Genomic DNA, 17,165 nt, shown 5'->3' on the forward strand with positions numbered 1-17,165 from the left:
AAATCCACACCACACACTCCCCCTTTGCTGCCTTCTTGAAACAGGAAAATGTAAATATGGTAATATTTAGCACGTGTTTTAAAACAGATCGGTTTTCTCAAGCAGGGAGAAGCACAGACAGACAGAGAGAGAGAGAGAGAGAGAGAGAGAGAGAGAGAGAGAGAGAGAAACAGACAGAGAGAGAGAGAGAGAGAGAGAGAGAGAGAGAGAGAGAGAGAGACAGAGAGAGACAGAGAGAGAGAGAGAGAGAGAGAGAGAGAGAGAGAGAGAGAGAGACGGGGAGGAGAAGAAATGAGAAGAAAAAAAAAGCGGGCCACACACGATAGAAGGCCTCCCCAGACTTGTGTGTGTGTTCCAGCCCATGCGATGTGGACAGACTGCGGCTCCTCTGTTTGCACACAGCTCCACCAAGAGCTCAGGCCCGGCGCTGATGGCCTTGACACACTCCAAAAACACCAAACTGGATCTGTCACACTGTGAGTCTAGAGAGTCAACAACAACTTAACAATAGGAAAACACCACTCCAACGGGTCACATCATCCATCTGTGCGCGCAGCCATTTTTCATGGAAGGAAAATAGGAGGAAGGTGGAAGATAGAGGGGAGGAGGGGGAGAGAGAGATGAGAGAGAGAGAGAGAGAGAGAGATGAGAGAATGGGAGAGACGAGAGAGAGAAGAGCAGAGGCGAGAAGCAGAAATGGCAACATAGGGATGTGTTTAAGGGACCACCAGGGAAGGGAAACTTGTGCATTTTCGCATAAACCCCGATAAAACTCCAAATATGTAATACACGGGGTTTAGGGAGCTTGTCTGTTGCCGATTCATTCAGGAATTTCTGGTTACGTCTCTCTGAGAGTTCGGGTGTAACAGGGCTCTTTATCGTTCTCAAGTGGCGGATCTGCTGAGCTTTAGTGCGGCCAAGACCTTCTACACACACACACACCACACACACACACACACACAACACACACACAACCACACACACACACACACACACACACCACACACACACACACCACTCTCAGCCTGGACCCGCTCAGTGTGAGAGTGCCATTGTCCCCCCCCCCCACACACACACCACCACCACCACCTATTTAACAAGGCGCTGTGTTAAAGAAGAAAGCAGTCAAAGAAAATACCTCCAACTGCATAAAAGGCAAAAGGAGTGGCAACATCGTAAAATACCTGCAGCACGTTTAAAAGATTTCATCACGTCGCAATATTTATAGTTCTTCAATTCCTTGTCAGTGTTTGTAGCCAATTTGTTGAGCTCCAATAAATAGACTGCCTATTTATCAGCAGACCACATGGCAGCCATTTATGGCGCCTAAACAAGAGGCAGATGTGTTTTGTATATGTTTTCACATGCAGGTTTTGACGCGCTGACAGGCCGAGACAGATAGCCGAGATGTCAACCTCTGTCCTGACTGCAGTGTCGGCTGTAAACATCGCCTCTGATTAGAACGGGGTAACACACAAACATGCCTGTACGGCCGTCCCCGAGCCTTATTTGTCTTCGCATGACAACGGTCTTTGATTCACGCACTGGCTGAGTCACTTCGACTTGCAAGACAGACAGTTGCACTGAGGGAGTGCACACCTTCTCTGCTGCCTGTGAGGCCTGTGTGTGTGTGTGATGTCTATCCCTGAGTGTAAACACAAACTCTGCCTTACGTGTGTACGTTTAAAAGTGTCTATTTCTTTGTACTTACTTGTATGTGTGTGTGTGTGTGTGTGTGTGTGTGTGTGTGTGTGTGTGTGTGTGTGTGTGTGTGTGTGTGTTGCCAATTACCCCAGCCTATAAATACAAGATCCCCATCCGTCACTGAGTTTCTGGGTGGCTGCAGCGCCGCCATAATTGGTTTCAGATGGGTCACCCAGATCTTTCTCTCTCTCTCTGCTGCAGCGCCATCACCGCCCATGTGTGTGTGTTGTGTGTGTGTGTGTGTGTGTGTGTGTGTGTGTGTGTGTGTGGTGTGAGAGAGAAAGCCGCAGGGGAAGAGCGAGTCTGAGAGAGGAAAAAAAAAAAAAAGATGAGTGACAGGCGTGAATAAATACAGAGCGAGCACAGGAATAAACAAGCAGACACTAAATGTTTCTTTTGTCCTGAAATTCTCCTCAGCCCGAGCGTGGGGAGCGTGGAGGGAATGAAGAATGTTACTTGTTAAACTCAATAAAAGCTCATGTTTTGGAACTGGTGTTCTCATTTTGGACGTGATTAATTAAAATCAGATGAGGTTTGGGAGACAGGATGTGATATAAATGTTGACATATTTGTTATCCATAACGAATGCATGTGGAAATACAAAATCATATATTTTCTGCTCATGTCAGTTTGACATTAACACAAAAAAAATGTAATAAAGCTTCATTGTTATATATTTTGGTAGCTTTTTAACTTTAAATGGTATTAAATTATACCACTATAACACAATAATATTTAGTGGTAACATATAGTTTTTAATGAGGCTGTAATTTATTCATTCAGCTATAATGCCTTGGCTCAGCATGGTAATTTCACTTGATGGAATTTATTTGATGTGTTACTTAAAGATTTAGCTGAACTCTGTGTGTGTGTGTGTGTGTGTGTGTGTGTGTGTGTGTGTGTGTGTGTGTGTGTGTGTGTGTGTGTGCTGATTCTCTATCTGGTCCCAGAGGACACTTGATCAATGGACATGTTAACAATGAATAGCCGACTAGGCCTATCGATTGCCTAAGCAGAGGACACAGCGACTCAGTGGACAGCTGGTGAGTGGCTCAGTCTCAAAAGGTTGTCTCAAAGAGGAATCACAAGCAACCAAAGACAGAAATAAAATTCAAAGCCCTACTGGCAGAAATATAGGCTAAAAAAAAAAAAAGCATTCACCAATATAAAGCAAATTAATTTCCCATAAGGCCTGTCTGCATTATTTCATATGCAACTTAAAGATGATCTATATCATCAAATGTTACACTCAGCTGGATGTTATAAATAATACATAATACATACATGCTTATTTATTAGGGCTGCACAACTAATCAAAATCTTATTAAAGTCGCATATGGCCTTCTGCAACTTCAATCCCTCTGATTATTGCAAATCATACTGCAATATCAGTCATAATATTTGCATTCGATATTTTAAACTAAATCATTTATTAGGACAAATATGAACAGAGGATGTTAGTTTGCTCACTATAACACACCCGACTACTGGTTCCCCTCGTAAATTTTGATAGCTGCAGAACTCCTATGGAAAACAACTACCTTCATTATGAACCATCACGTGTAACACATTTTCACATGCAAGTGTTCACACTATACTCCCACAATCCTCTTCGCACTGCCCAGGCATCTGTGTTGGCCTCGGCTACCTGTTTTCATCACGGCCGTGGGAAAGCAGTCGAGAGGAGATGCAGTTTTGTTCTCTCCCTCTCTGCTTCGTGTTAATGTGGAGGCGGCTCACCAATTATTACAGACCTTCCTAGTCGGCGCAGCCAAGAGCATGCGGACACGCAGGAATCCTCTGCTGTAAATCCATTAAATCCCTCTCATTAGAGCGCGAGCCTCGTCGCTGCAGAACAGGGCCCCGCCTGCTGTTTCTCACACCGGTGTCGCCCTGCCCTCGTGCTCCCTCCACACCGCACTCATTACTGGCTCGCTGTGGCTCTAACTGTCTCACTTTGCTGACAACAACAACTACAACAACAACAACAACAACAACAACACACACAACGCTCATCTCAACGCCATTCCAACAGAGGTCGTCAGAGACTGGTGCTGGAAGGATTTAGGTAAAAGAAGCCAACACACCACAGGCAAAGTTACAAAATAAAGTTCTGCCTTAAAAGGTAAAGTAAGTCTGATCAGCAGTTGATTACAAACGACCAACCTCTCCCCGTCATTAGATTGTTACAAGAAGAAATCATTCTTCTGTTGTAGTTTATAGAGATGCTACTTTTTTATTTCTTTTTACACCGTTGAATAGTTTAATCTATGGAAACACATCATAAATTATAAGTTTTACATAGATTTTCTGTTTAAAGTCTTAATTTGCAAAGATGAATACCACAACTATAGCTGTCAAATGAATGTAATGAGTAAAAAGTCATATTTCCCCTCAGTGCAAGTACAGTGGCATGAAATGGAAACACTCAAGTCGAGGTACAAGTTCCACAAAAGTTGCTCTGAAGTTACTCAGATGTTCTTAGTCACATTCTTCCACGAGCCACAGAAAGAGAAGCAGTGTTTAATGAAAGGATCGGGTAAACTATGACACTGTCAAACATTCAACCATCCATTTCTGTACCGCTACATCCCAGCATGCATTGGAGTAGGGGCAGAGAACACCCTGGACAGGTCAGCAGCCCATAACAGGGTCTAACGTCTACAGATATAAACGAAAAAGTGTTTTATTTTAAGATAAACATCGCAGTTATTATTGTTAATTTGATAAATACTGCAGCTATCCAACTGTGGGCTAGAAGACGCATTCAGGGGAGCTATAAATGAGGGTATTTCTTTACAAGCAGCAATCTCAGTAAGGTCCAATGCAGTGGAACGCTATTTTACTATATTATTCAATTTCCTATAATATAGTATGACACGCTCTTATTTTTTATTGTTCGACTGGAAAGCGAGTGAAAAAGGAAGCTAAAATAACAAGCCCCATATTTTTTCTGGGGCAAATTTATTGCAATCCAACACATCCAGCAGGATCGGTGCTCCACTTTAAATAGGAAAAGTGAGTTGCTTCTATAATACAGTACAAGCGCCAAACTTGATTTACACCCGGGTCCATAAATCACTGTGACACTTTCAACTGTGTCAGCTGAATCCTGTTTTTCACGGTGTGCTCTACGCCGTCTGTCAACGACTGATACATCTGTGTCAGAGGGGATTAAGACGTCGGGAGCCACGCAAGTTGGTCTTCAGAATCAACGTTTGGATGTTTGCGTTCAACAACTGGAGGAGTTGAGAGTGTGGACAGTGGGAGTTAAAAGTGGCGGAGAGTGCGAGAGGAGAAATACCGAGAAAAGACTCCGCTGGAAGATGGAGAGGTGGTGAGGAAAGTGAGAGAGAGAGAGAGAGAGAGAGACGGGGAGGTGAAGGAGAGGACAGCAGGCTCTCATCAGGAGGAGAGCCGAGACGGGAGCGGAGGCCACGGCGTGGAGAGCGGGGCCCTTGTGTAAATGGAGATGTACTAAACCTTTGCTAACCTGGATCGCCCAAGATAAAATATTTATATATGCTATTGTGTGACGGAGCGCCGGGGCTGAGGAGAGCCTTAATTTGTTTTTCTCCCGGGTAAATTAATTCCCTCCCCATCGTCAGCGGAGTGAACCCGGAGTGATTACCGCCCGGTCTCCCTCTGGCCCCTCCTGCAACAAGCACTTGAGAGATTTTAACGGTCAGAGTCCACCTTACAATTATACTTCATCTGCTCCACATACATTTCCATAGATTAAAGGTGAAGCAGGAACACTTAAGGGGGGGATGAACGCTGATCCCTCACTGCCTTGTCTCCTCTCCTTTCACGTTTCATGTCGCCCCCCCCCCCCCCCCCCCCCATCGCTCCTTTCTTTTCGCCACCCTTATCTCATCGTTGGTGTCGATGGCGAAAACAATTCAAAACAAAAGTGCTCACCAATGAAACATAACTTGATTTGACGAGTGCAGACGGTCAAATGTTTACCCTTTAGATGTAGGCTACAATATTGCATCAAGTGGGTACGTATATACGTACAAAACGTGGATCATTATTAACAGTGTATATGTGCGCACTGTACACCATCTGAATGGATGTGTAAACAAGCTCGACAGGCGACATCCGTGTATGCTAACCATATGTAAAACACACAGGCAAAGCACATGCAGTGCGAGCAACGTCTGGAGTCCCGGCACAGATCGACACTGATTGTCATGCTATTACAGGCAAATAGCAACACTTGCTCGCCGGTCGACAGGGCGTAATCATGTGTGACTAACCGTGATGGAGAGAGCGCTACAAAGGGAAGGCGAGATGGTGGAGGTGCGGGCTCTTTGTCTGCCCTGCCATCTTCCTCGTCTCTGAGTAGCCTGGAGGGGGGCGAGAGAGAAAAAAAAAGAACCGGGAGAAGATAAAAAGATGGAAGCCACTCAAAGTTCAAGGCAGAGATGAACCCTTTCATCTATTTCAAGACAATCACGTTGGGTTCTACATGTACATTACCGCAAACTACCAATCTTTGTGACTTACAGAGAGAGAGCGAGAGGCAGGGAAAGAAGTGAAGAGGTGGGTGGCGCAACTAACTCCTGCTTAATACTTTTCACTTGATGCTGAGGTGGTTCTGTCTGTGGAAAAACAAGTCAAATACAAGTCAAAGGGAACTTTTGCAGCTGTGTCATTTCAACCTTGTCCGGTGTTTATACACTGAAACGGTATCGACAGAAACATAATGCCACAGGAGTTATGTTTTCGAAAAAAAATTTTTTTAAATCTACCAAGTCCCAAAATGCTCTTTTGAGAAGGTACATCTGCATGCTACTGGTAACATCATTTCATTTGATTTTCCTTACAATATCCACTTGGAGCCAAAGCATTATTACACTTTGTTGTTGTTATGTTTAGGCACAACTTTTGGCCTTCAGAGGCTGTTCCACACAGTGTGTAGACATGGTATCATATGAAGTACTTCTGTCACACGCCCCTCATGTACATATCACATAACTCAGGTCGAGCGCTGTGAAGTAATCCCCATTCTGGCTCCGTCGTACCTCACAAGCAGCGACAAAAAGAAGCCGTGGTGAATCATTGACATGGATTAGTCAGGCTGACCCGCCGCTCAGTCAGAACATCGGGTTGGTCAGGGAGCCAGCGACTCCACCGCATGTAGTCATTGTCTTGTCCTGCAGCATTTCCTCAGCAGCAGTGGCCCCCGCCGCAGCAAGAAAATTACCAGCGCTAAGCCCAATTTCCTCTCCTGCAGCAAGTAAGTACAAGGGCCGACGGTAAGAGCTGTTTTGATGCTGCTGCATGCAACCAGAACCGCAACTGGAGCCGATGGACAATTAACCTTAACTGTAATTAGCCCTGAGCCAGCGCTGCTGCTGCTGCCGGAACGAACTGGAGAAGCATTGTTGTCCTGCGTTACTCATGATGATGAAGGCCTATTTTAAAACCCAGAGAAGATTTTAGTTTTGCTCTGAGTGAGATTCATATCCCATCTTTTGATCTTTCGGTCGGCCACCCCGGCTCATCAGATAATCAGTCATCCGGCAAAGCAAGGAGTCAGCCGGTGCACCGGGCAGGAAGTGGGACTGGACGCGGGGTTTAAGTGCAGAACTGCTCCTGCCACGCAGACCGATAACGTGTGCATTACACGGTCACAGTGGAGCAGCAGCCCGCGGTTTAATGAAGGTAACCAGAGCTCCCCGTTAAACAAACAGGCCCAACCTGTGAAGAAAACCTCCACATCGCCCGCTCTTCATCTCTCATTAAAATCGCCTGGACCTACAGAACCAGCCAGATTCGATGGCCGCCTTCCATTTCTTTAATCTTTCAATTGCGGTTACTGTTACTGTTCTGCATATTTTCATAAGGAAACGCGAGAAGACGCTGCTGATGGGTTTTCCCCCTCTTTTGTGAGAACGAGGGTGAATGACCTAACTGATCCATCGTGACACCAATACGGAAGGGAAAGACTGATAGAAAGATTACAGAAAAAAAACTTCACTTTGAGTCTGTCTGCCTCGTTCTTTGACCCTTCTCTATTCTACCCTCAATGGCCCCCTTCGAGTTCAACCTGTTTCCCCAGTCGGCGTCATCGCAGTGTTTTGGGGAGAGTAGCGTACTTTTCCTGGCTCCACACACACAGCCTTAAAACTACAGTGAAACATCTGAATTGCAGCTTCAGTATGACAGCCAAAAAATTGTTTTGCCGCTCCAGTCTTCACTCAAGTAGAGGGAAAACATTTGCTCACTATTTGACAGTCAAGCTGGAAATCCAAAACACATCTCCAAAAAGTGGATTTTCACCTTCCTAACACCCTGACAGCTTACAGAGGAGCTTATGCTAGTTACTGCAGGAACAAAGGAGGGTCGCGTGAATATCTAGAGGTTGAGGAAAAGTCCCACAGATAGAAAATGTTAAATGTTTAGTGAAGAGAGGGAAAGAGGCCTGTAATGGGAAGAAAAAATAGGACCCCCCGCCCCCTTACTGTGTGCTTTGCCCCAGCTGCCCATCAAAAACTAATATCCTCAAATTTGATGCTGGTGTTGTCCTTTGAAATTAGAAAGAATCTGTGTTCTAATGCAATAAGCCAAACCAGGCTGCTGTGAACTCTAACCTCCTTCCCCCTGATTTCCATCTCCCTCCTTCATCCTCCCTCCTCTCCAGCAACTCCCTGTCCACTAAGGTCCGAGAGGGAGACCCAGGATTTAGGGACCTGCAGTGCAAACCCCCGTCTCCTTCAAACGGCAAAAATCCCCTCTACCCAGCCTCCATTTCTCTCTCTCTCTCCCCTCCCTCCCTCCCTCCCTCCCTCCATCCATCCATCCATCTTTCCTCCCCCTCTGTGTGCCCCCCCCCCCCCCCCCCCCCCCAATCCCACCCTCCTGCTTCGATCTCCAGTCATTTTTAAATACAGTAACACAATCTTAGGGAAAGCTGATATAATCTTTTCTAAACTATAAAAGTCAGTCACCCAGAGAAACATCTGCACGGTCAAATTTTAAACAAACTGTCAGGGAGTCCGGTGTCCCCATAAAGAGGGAGCCGAGCGGGAGGAGAAGGTGGGAAGAAGGGGAGAGAGGGGAGAACGGTGGAAAATAGGGGGGGGGTGGGTTTAGGATGGCGTTTTAGTGCTTTCCACTTGGCCTTAACTTAAACACAAAGCTCCCTCAAGCCATCCGGATGCTTGCAGGCTAAAGCTAACTCACGAGCAATGCTAGCAGTCTTCATGGCTGTTAGAATTACAAAGTGATTGTTACTGTTTTACTGTCTGTTGACACCTGAAACAGACAAATATGTTCAAGTCTTCATGTTTGACATGTTAACAGGCTGCTGCACATCTCCTGAGCAAATGTGCCGTATAAACTGGCCAAAGTCATTTAAGAGACAGGAGGTGTACAAAACACAATAACGACGAAGACTACACAGTTTGATCTTAGCTTACATTTTAACTATGCAAAAAAATAACAGAATCACCTCTTAGATAAACTTAAAAAACTTAAAAACAAGTCCCCCTTTCTGTGGCAGGTGTTTGGTACAGTCCAGGCTCTCAGCAAGCTTCCTGTTGGCATTGCTACTGAGTAGAACTTGAAGGCATCATAATGCAAGTAAATGCAATCTCCGTTAACAGCATGCATAGGAATTAATTACAATATATAAAGTGTCTGATTAAGTTAGTTGTGCTAAATGCTTTTAAGGTTTTTCTTCCACGGGGTATTTTAGACTTGTAGTTATGATAAATGACATGTCTGCTTCCCTCATGCTAAAGAACTTCCACACCAATGACGTGTGTGTGTGTGTGTGTGTGTGTGTGTTGTGTGTGTGCGTGCGTGGTGTGGCGTTACTGTCTGTGCCGCTGTGTGTCGACGTAAAACTATCAAGCAGCACATGAGTGTAAATGTGACCGGCAAAAAAAAGGACAAAATGTTATATTTTGATTAAAATATGTGTACATCAGTGCGTCCAGTTCAGCAGATTGATACTTTAAACCAGATAGTAAGAGACTGAGATCGGTCATTCACGATCCAAATAATCTGGATCGACCATACAACTGTAAAAAAGAAATCAGAATGGACATATTGATATTCATCTCAAGGTCTCAAATGTAAGCGCGCCTCTACAGAAGGCATTATCCTGGAGTGAGTATAGCTAAACAATCCAACACACTTCAGTCCAATTCCCATGGGTTTTAGGTTAGAATGCCACTGAAGTACACGTTGAACAGGGGGGCGACAGTGCCTGCTCCGCTCTGCCCCGTCTGTTTGGAGCTGAGTGTTGGATTGCTTTATATTGATTTAATGGGAGAGCATGGAGTCACAGTGGGAGATGGGGAACACAGGATGCTTTAGAGGGTGTCAAGTGTGTCGCGCTACCTCAACTCGATCTTAGACCACCTGTGTCAGCTGGCAGACACAGCCGGCGGCGATGATACATGTAGGCAAAACACGACACACACCGGCCGCGAATCTCTCTCTCTCGCATGTAAAACGCACACAAATTCACACACACTTGTTTCCCAGCCGAGAACACAGCGCGCTCACTGCTAATGGTTTGAATAACACCCAGAGTGGCGTGATGAAGCCTTAGCGAGATGCATGTGTGTGTGTGTGTGTGTGTATTCACACACAGTGCGAGGGACACGGTGGCAGCAGGCCGTGCTAATGCCACCCTGAATGGTGTTCTAATTACTTGGCCCAGAGATAGCTTTTAGCTAAATCACCCCCCGCCTTCTGAAGAGCCTGTATCAACAGTGACAAGGCCTGGACAATTACATTAGCCCTCTCCCCATCCACCGGGTCCAGCACCAACAATCAGTGTGATTTGCAGCCGCTTCATTGTTGTCATCCCTCTCTCCATGACAATGATGTTTTCCCTGCTAGAGAGACAGAGAGAGAGAGAGAGAGAGAGAGAGAGAGAGGAGAGAGAGAGAGAGAGAGAGAGAGAGGAGAGAGGAGAGAGAGAGAGAGAGAACAAGGGAGAGATTGCAAAAAAGAAAAAAAGGCTAAAAAGAGAAAATGTGGAGAAGAGGCCAATGTGAGAAGAGAGAGAAATAGAGAGGGAGAGAGTTGTCAGTAGAGGGCTTACTTATGTTAATGTTTAGCCTGCTGCTGTGTTGGCTGCAGTGGAGAGCTGGGTAAACCTGGGTGACAGCAGCAAAGTGGAGAGAGCTGGTGACTTTAATTGATACTGGAGAGGGGTCTTCTGGTTGGATCGCTCAACAGCCCACAGTGCCAAACACACACACACACACACACACACACACACACACACACACACACACACACACACACACACACACCACACACACACACACACACACACACACACAAAGCCCCATTACACCGAGTACAGTAGCCACCCACAGAATGCACATACAAGCCAAAGCTTTAGTCACATTAGCGTCAAAGCAGAGATTTCATTCAGCTCTACTTAGTGGCTCTTACATTTTGCCAACTATAATGTAAGTAAATGCAGAATAAGGGCTCCTAAAGTGGCCCTTTACCTCAGGTTTTCTGAACATTCCTCCTTTTTTTTTTTCCCCCATTTTTCTCACCGCCAGTGCTTCTCGCTTACACACGACGCTGCGCGCACATGAAGTGCACACAAACCCACAAAATAAAGTGAACCCAACAGTCGCCGGGGAGCAACTTCACGGTGTCTGAAGAAGAGATCTTGTGGAGCACAGGAAGACACAGAGTCAGAGGACCTGGGGTCACCTGATGACCTGTGAACTCCGGAGCCATGTCTCAAGTACCAGAGGTTGTGGGGAATGCCGCAATACCTCTGAGAGACACTAAACATCGGCAGGAAGTTTAAAGCAACGAGAAGAGAAGAGAGGCAGGGAGTTACTGTTACTGGAGGGGGAGGCAGAAGACCGAAAGGATGTAATCATTAGGATTTAGACAGGCTGGTCCTTCTTGTTCTACTACCCTCTGAATATTTAATGTCATATAATATATACTGTATATATTAAATACTATTTCAAACTGCCTGGATTATATGCTACATTGTTTCCTGTGAATCCCCTGTGTGTGTGTGTGTGTGTGTGTGTGTGTGTGTGTGTGTGTGTGTGTGTGTGTGTGTGTGTGTGTGTGTGAAGGCAATCTGAACACTGGACTCTGCCACTAACAATTAAAACGTATAGAGATAATTACTGAATGTAAGTAAACTGAATGGCTATTGCTGGAAAATGTAAAAATTTAAAAACATTTTAAAATTAATATCAAAACATATATAGATATGACTGGCATTACGACTGAGACAGCGAGCCTGATGAAGCTATAATTGTGTCTGAATGCAGGAGTGGCATTTGAGTGAGATTTCACTTTCCAATAGTTTATAATAGGTGTAGAAAAGTTGCGGTTAGTAATCTATACCTCCTTGTCGGTTATATCATAGGTAATTGTGCGGAAGTGATGAAGAAACCCCGAGACACAGCGGAACAAAATGGGAGAGATGTTATAATGATCTCATGCTGATAAAACTTCTTGAATAGAATTGAAAGTGAATTGAGAAGCAGCGTCGGAGGAATGAGAAGAACCCTGAGTGGGAAACGGACACTATGGGGAGCAGAGTGGTGCCAAGTGGGGTTGGATCACTCGACAACAGCCTGTCCCACCCTATTACCCTCCGAGCTCCCCCACCTCTACCCTCTCCAAACCCCCCCCCCACCACCACCACCACCACCGCCGCCGCCGCCTCCCCCTGCTCTGTGGGGTAACACCACCAGTCACACCACAATGACACCATCACTGGCCCTTACTGGTTGAATGGAGAGCGAGAGACAGGGAGGGAGAGAGAGAGAGAGAGAGAGAGAGAGAGAGAGAGAGAGAGAGAGAGAGAGAGAGAGAGAGAGAGAGAGAGAGAGAGAGAGAGAGAGAGAGAGAGGGTGGTGGGGTGCTCTTCACATGGAGGGCTTTGCAATCACTGTGCATATTTTATGGGTGCACGGTGTCATTGTAGCAGACGTCTATGGGTGTCTATCACTAATGGGATTACGGAGAAAAAAAATCAAACAGGAGATAGAATATGGTTATTAGATACTGCATGGCCATTTCTTGCACCACTTCTACTTTTTCTCCTCGCTGAGGATAATTGGCAACAGGTAACATCACCAGCACAGGAGAAGTGGAGTTTGTAGAGAAGGGACTTTTTTTTAACACTCTAAAAATCACGTGCAAACATTAGGATGCAGTGTCTGGCCATGAGCATCAGAAAGTGAGTCTAGAGAGTCTATTTCAAACCAACATTCAACAATCATGCTGTACTGGGAGACAACCGTTTGTAGACGAGTCAGAAACACCAATCTCAGTGCCTGTAGGAGCCTCAATATACCAGGATGCAAAGCAATGTGTAAGACATGTAGGAAATCACAACCTGAAGTCATTGTGAATGAGACACGGACAGAGTTTCAGGACCAAATCACCAAATATCTCCAGGAAGGAGTCAGTGATATAGGTTGGGGTGCAAAGAGGAGGAGAGAGGAGTGAAAAGTGGAGACACCCCAGCTCTCCTGATGTTAAGGGCTGCTCCCAGAGGTCAAAGACAACCAGTCAACAACAGGAGCTGGTCTCTCTCTCTCTCTCTCTCTCTCTCTCTCTCTCTCTCTCTCTCTCTCTCTCTCGGCATCAGTGCCTCTTCTCTGTGCCACACAAAAGGCTTGTTGGGGGGGGTTACACCGGTCGAGAGAGCGGCATGGCATTTTAATGGTGGTGGAGAGAGTGAGAGAGGAGAGGAGGTGGTGGGGTTGGAAGGTGGTAGAAGCACAGAGTTGCCCCCCCTTCTCACACACACACACACACACACACACACGTACGTACACACACACACACACACACACACACACACACACACACACACACACACGTACGTACACACAAACACACATACGCGCGAGCACAGCAGCGTCATTGTCGGGGGCTTTTTATCTGAATGATTGCCCTCAATTAGATCCCTGCTCAGAGTAGGTGAGAACAGACAGCTATCTGGAGAGGGGAGGGCTGGGGGGGTTCAAACCAGTGGAAGGGAGAGAGGGGGAGTCAGAGGAGGACTCTTCCTCCACACGATGAGAGGAGAGAAAAAGGAGAGTGAGCTGAAACGGGGAGCGGGAGCGGGAACGTCAGCGATCGCGATGCGTCCGAAGACACAATGACAAAATAAAAAATGTGAAAAAATCAAATACATCGTTTGTTCTTAAAATATGATTCTTGCAGCATTACAGTAGAGAAGCACTGGACAGATTGACCAGGAAGAAAAAGTGACGAGTGAACACATGAAAAGGTAAGAACAACCTCAAGCTGTCATGATGATGTCCAAATACATTCGACCATGTGTCCTAAAAATAATGTTTGTATCCAACTAGTAAGCGTTTGCAAGTACGCTTTGTCTGAAAACTAGCTGCAACTCGGTACCTGGACTAAAGTGTTACTACACAAAGAACTGTGATTGTTCAGCTTTGTTTTCTCAAACAAGTTTCAGGTGCTGGTGGAGGTTGTTGACATTGTAACCACAGCAATAACCTCTCGCTTGGACTATAAATGCAGCTTAATTCGAACAATGCTTACTATATTTTAGCCATTGTCCCTAAACTGCCTCGTGTACTTCAGCTTCAATTAACAGCTTCCTGTGCGTCTCAAAAGCTCGGACTACCCTCATCGTTTTCAATCAAAGTAAGAACAGCAATACCACACTGTAGAAATACTCAAACATTTTACTTCAGTAAAAGTACAAAAGCATCAAAACATAATTAGGGTACCATTCAGGGCAATAATTACATTTCCCTAAAATGTACTGTACACTGTACTACTACCACTCAGAGGACTTTCAGCTAAATGACATAAACAATGAAAATTACCAGTTGGAAAGTGTTTAGGGTGGTCTTTTTCTTTCAATCGGTGGCTAACTCAGTGTCACTTTCTGCTTTTTACAAAAGTGTATTTTCAGTGGACTTCTAGGATTAATAACTCGGCTGAAAAAAGTGAAAGCAGATTAAAATAATAGCCTGCTTAAAGGTCCGTTGTAGCAACTTCAGTATGTGAGCTGGCTGCCTGTGTGCAGGCTATTTTCATCTGAGTCTGCAGCACACCATCACACACACACACACACACACACACACACACACACACACACACACACACACACACACAGGATACACGCCATCCAGCCGTTCCCACTGCTGCCCACTAAAGCCCAGTGTTTACTCTGTTTTGTTTTTAATCACAGCAAGCCTAAACTCTAGATCTAATTTTCCACTCTGCATACACCTAAACACAAACACAGACACATAGAAAGACTCACATACACATCCACACACACTCACAAATACAGTACGGTACACTCGGCTCTACAATTACCCCTCAATTAGAGATAATAACATGACCACTTCCTGACCAATCACCTGCAGCCTTGCTATGACTCACGCAGCGTCGCTCTACAATCACACACACACACACACACACACACACACACACACACACACACACACACACACACACACACACTCACACATGTGGGGTCAGATGGTTTATAAAGTTAGTGGTGGCTGTAGAAATGGTCGGTTGTTCCGTCTGACCGCGGTGCTTTGTGATTTTCTCTGTATCAGGCAGGTGGAGCAAAAGCTTTCCCTCATTTTATGGAGATAAATGTTAGCTTTCCGTGGTTTCCTGTATATGCCGACTGCTGTCAAGACACTCTCACACACTAACACACAATACAGACAGATTTCCTGGAAACACTGAAATAACCGTTTCTGTCTCCTTGTCTCGTTCACGGACGAGTGGGAGAACACAGCCTTCTCCCACTCTATGGCTGCAGTCACAGCAGGCGTAACGTACACTCGGGTCCTTCCCTTTCCTGCAGTTCGCCCTCTCCTGCTTCTCATTTTCCCAAGCAAGGACATCAGCCTTCCTCAGACCACTGAATATAGAGGCTGCTACCTGGAGGACATAAATTGGTATTTAATAGCTAACCTTATTCCCACTGCAGCCATTTTCAACTTAAGTCATGCTCAGGCTCGGAAACCTGAGCCACAAGTGAAACCGACGTTACAGCTGAAAATCTCACATAGATTTAACACTTGTTAAATTATCTCCCAATGCTTGGAGCAGTAAACCATCTGTGTCAACAGTAATAATTTGATATTGTCAGAGGGGAATTTGTAAACATGATAGATATTTTTCTAATTCATGATGTATTGTAAAGCATACATTTTGGTTCAAAAGTTGGACTTTCTGGCGGTGGGGACGTGAACCACGGAGCCACAATGTCCCTGGTTCGGTTCTTGCCAGAGACGTTTGTTGCATGCGATGCGTATGATTCCTGTCGGTTTCTACACCGTCTAATAAAATACACATTTTCAAAGAATTTCTTAATTTTTAAAAATAGAATAAGAATTTGGACATCTGCCAAGTAACATTCATGTCAGTATCTCAAGTCAAAACGTTTCAGAAGAGAATACAAAGAGATCACTGAAGCCACATTTTACAACATCACCATCTTGCTTGATAATCAGTGAAAAATATGTGATTGGGAGTTCAGCTAACGTTGTTTGAGGTTGCATTGAGTTGCATTATGATGCGTTCAAGCTCTGTTTAGCAAAAATCATAACGTTAGCATAATATGTTCAAACTGAATCTTGTAAAAAATGGTGTTTTCCTTAACAATACAGCAATAAATACAGTTGTTTAAAGTAGATGTTTTCCTAGCAATATTAAATAAATATTAGAGAGTGATATTTAACTTCCTCATACCAGCTCTAAGCAGCTTATGAAACATAATTAAAAGTAAGAATGCCAAGCTTCTGTAGAAAGCAACCAGAGTTGGTGATTGTTTGATCGTTGGAAAGACTAACCGTGACTTTGATCTTGTTTCTGTCGAGTGTGAGTGAAGTGCATTTTACAACGATCAGTGAGGTTGTCACGATTCCCACCTCTTCGTTTGTTTTGATCCGGTTCTGCTTCTTCAATAACTCTCCTGTCGTTTCAGGTCGTCGTCTTCCAGAGACCGCGCAATCAGCTAATTCCCCTCACCTGGTCTCCTCCCGTCTCCTCACCTGCAGCTCATTCTCTCGTTAGTGCTTCAGTACTAGTAAACCAGTCCACCCACAAGGGTCTATTTCTTGAGTCTTCATGCGCTCACAAAACCACCTGTTCACCAAAGAGTATAAAACTATTAAATCTAATTACAGATTTAATTCAACCACCGTCATTTGTGATATAGGCCAATGTAATTTGTGCCAGTAGGCTAATTGTCTTGTTCGTAATTCATTAATTGTGTGTAAATTAATCCTTTGGGCTCTAATTGTATCTATTTATCACAGCAATTGGTGAATAAAAGGAAGATCCTCCATTTTAATCCAGTTGGCGTACAGATATGAATGCATGTACTATATGCAGACTGTGCACATTTATATTTAAATGTAAAAAAGAGCCTGATTGACAGTAGGAAAATTGTTAATATAAAGTTTTTTTTATTTATT

This window comes from Cebidichthys violaceus, unplaced genomic scaffold (assembly GCF_023349555.1).
Source record: "Cebidichthys violaceus isolate CVI_PGR_0920_01 unplaced genomic scaffold, fCebVio1.0.p SCAF_13, whole genome shotgun sequence".
NCBI lineage: Eukaryota > Metazoa > Chordata > Actinopteri > Perciformes > Stichaeidae > Cebidichthys > Cebidichthys violaceus.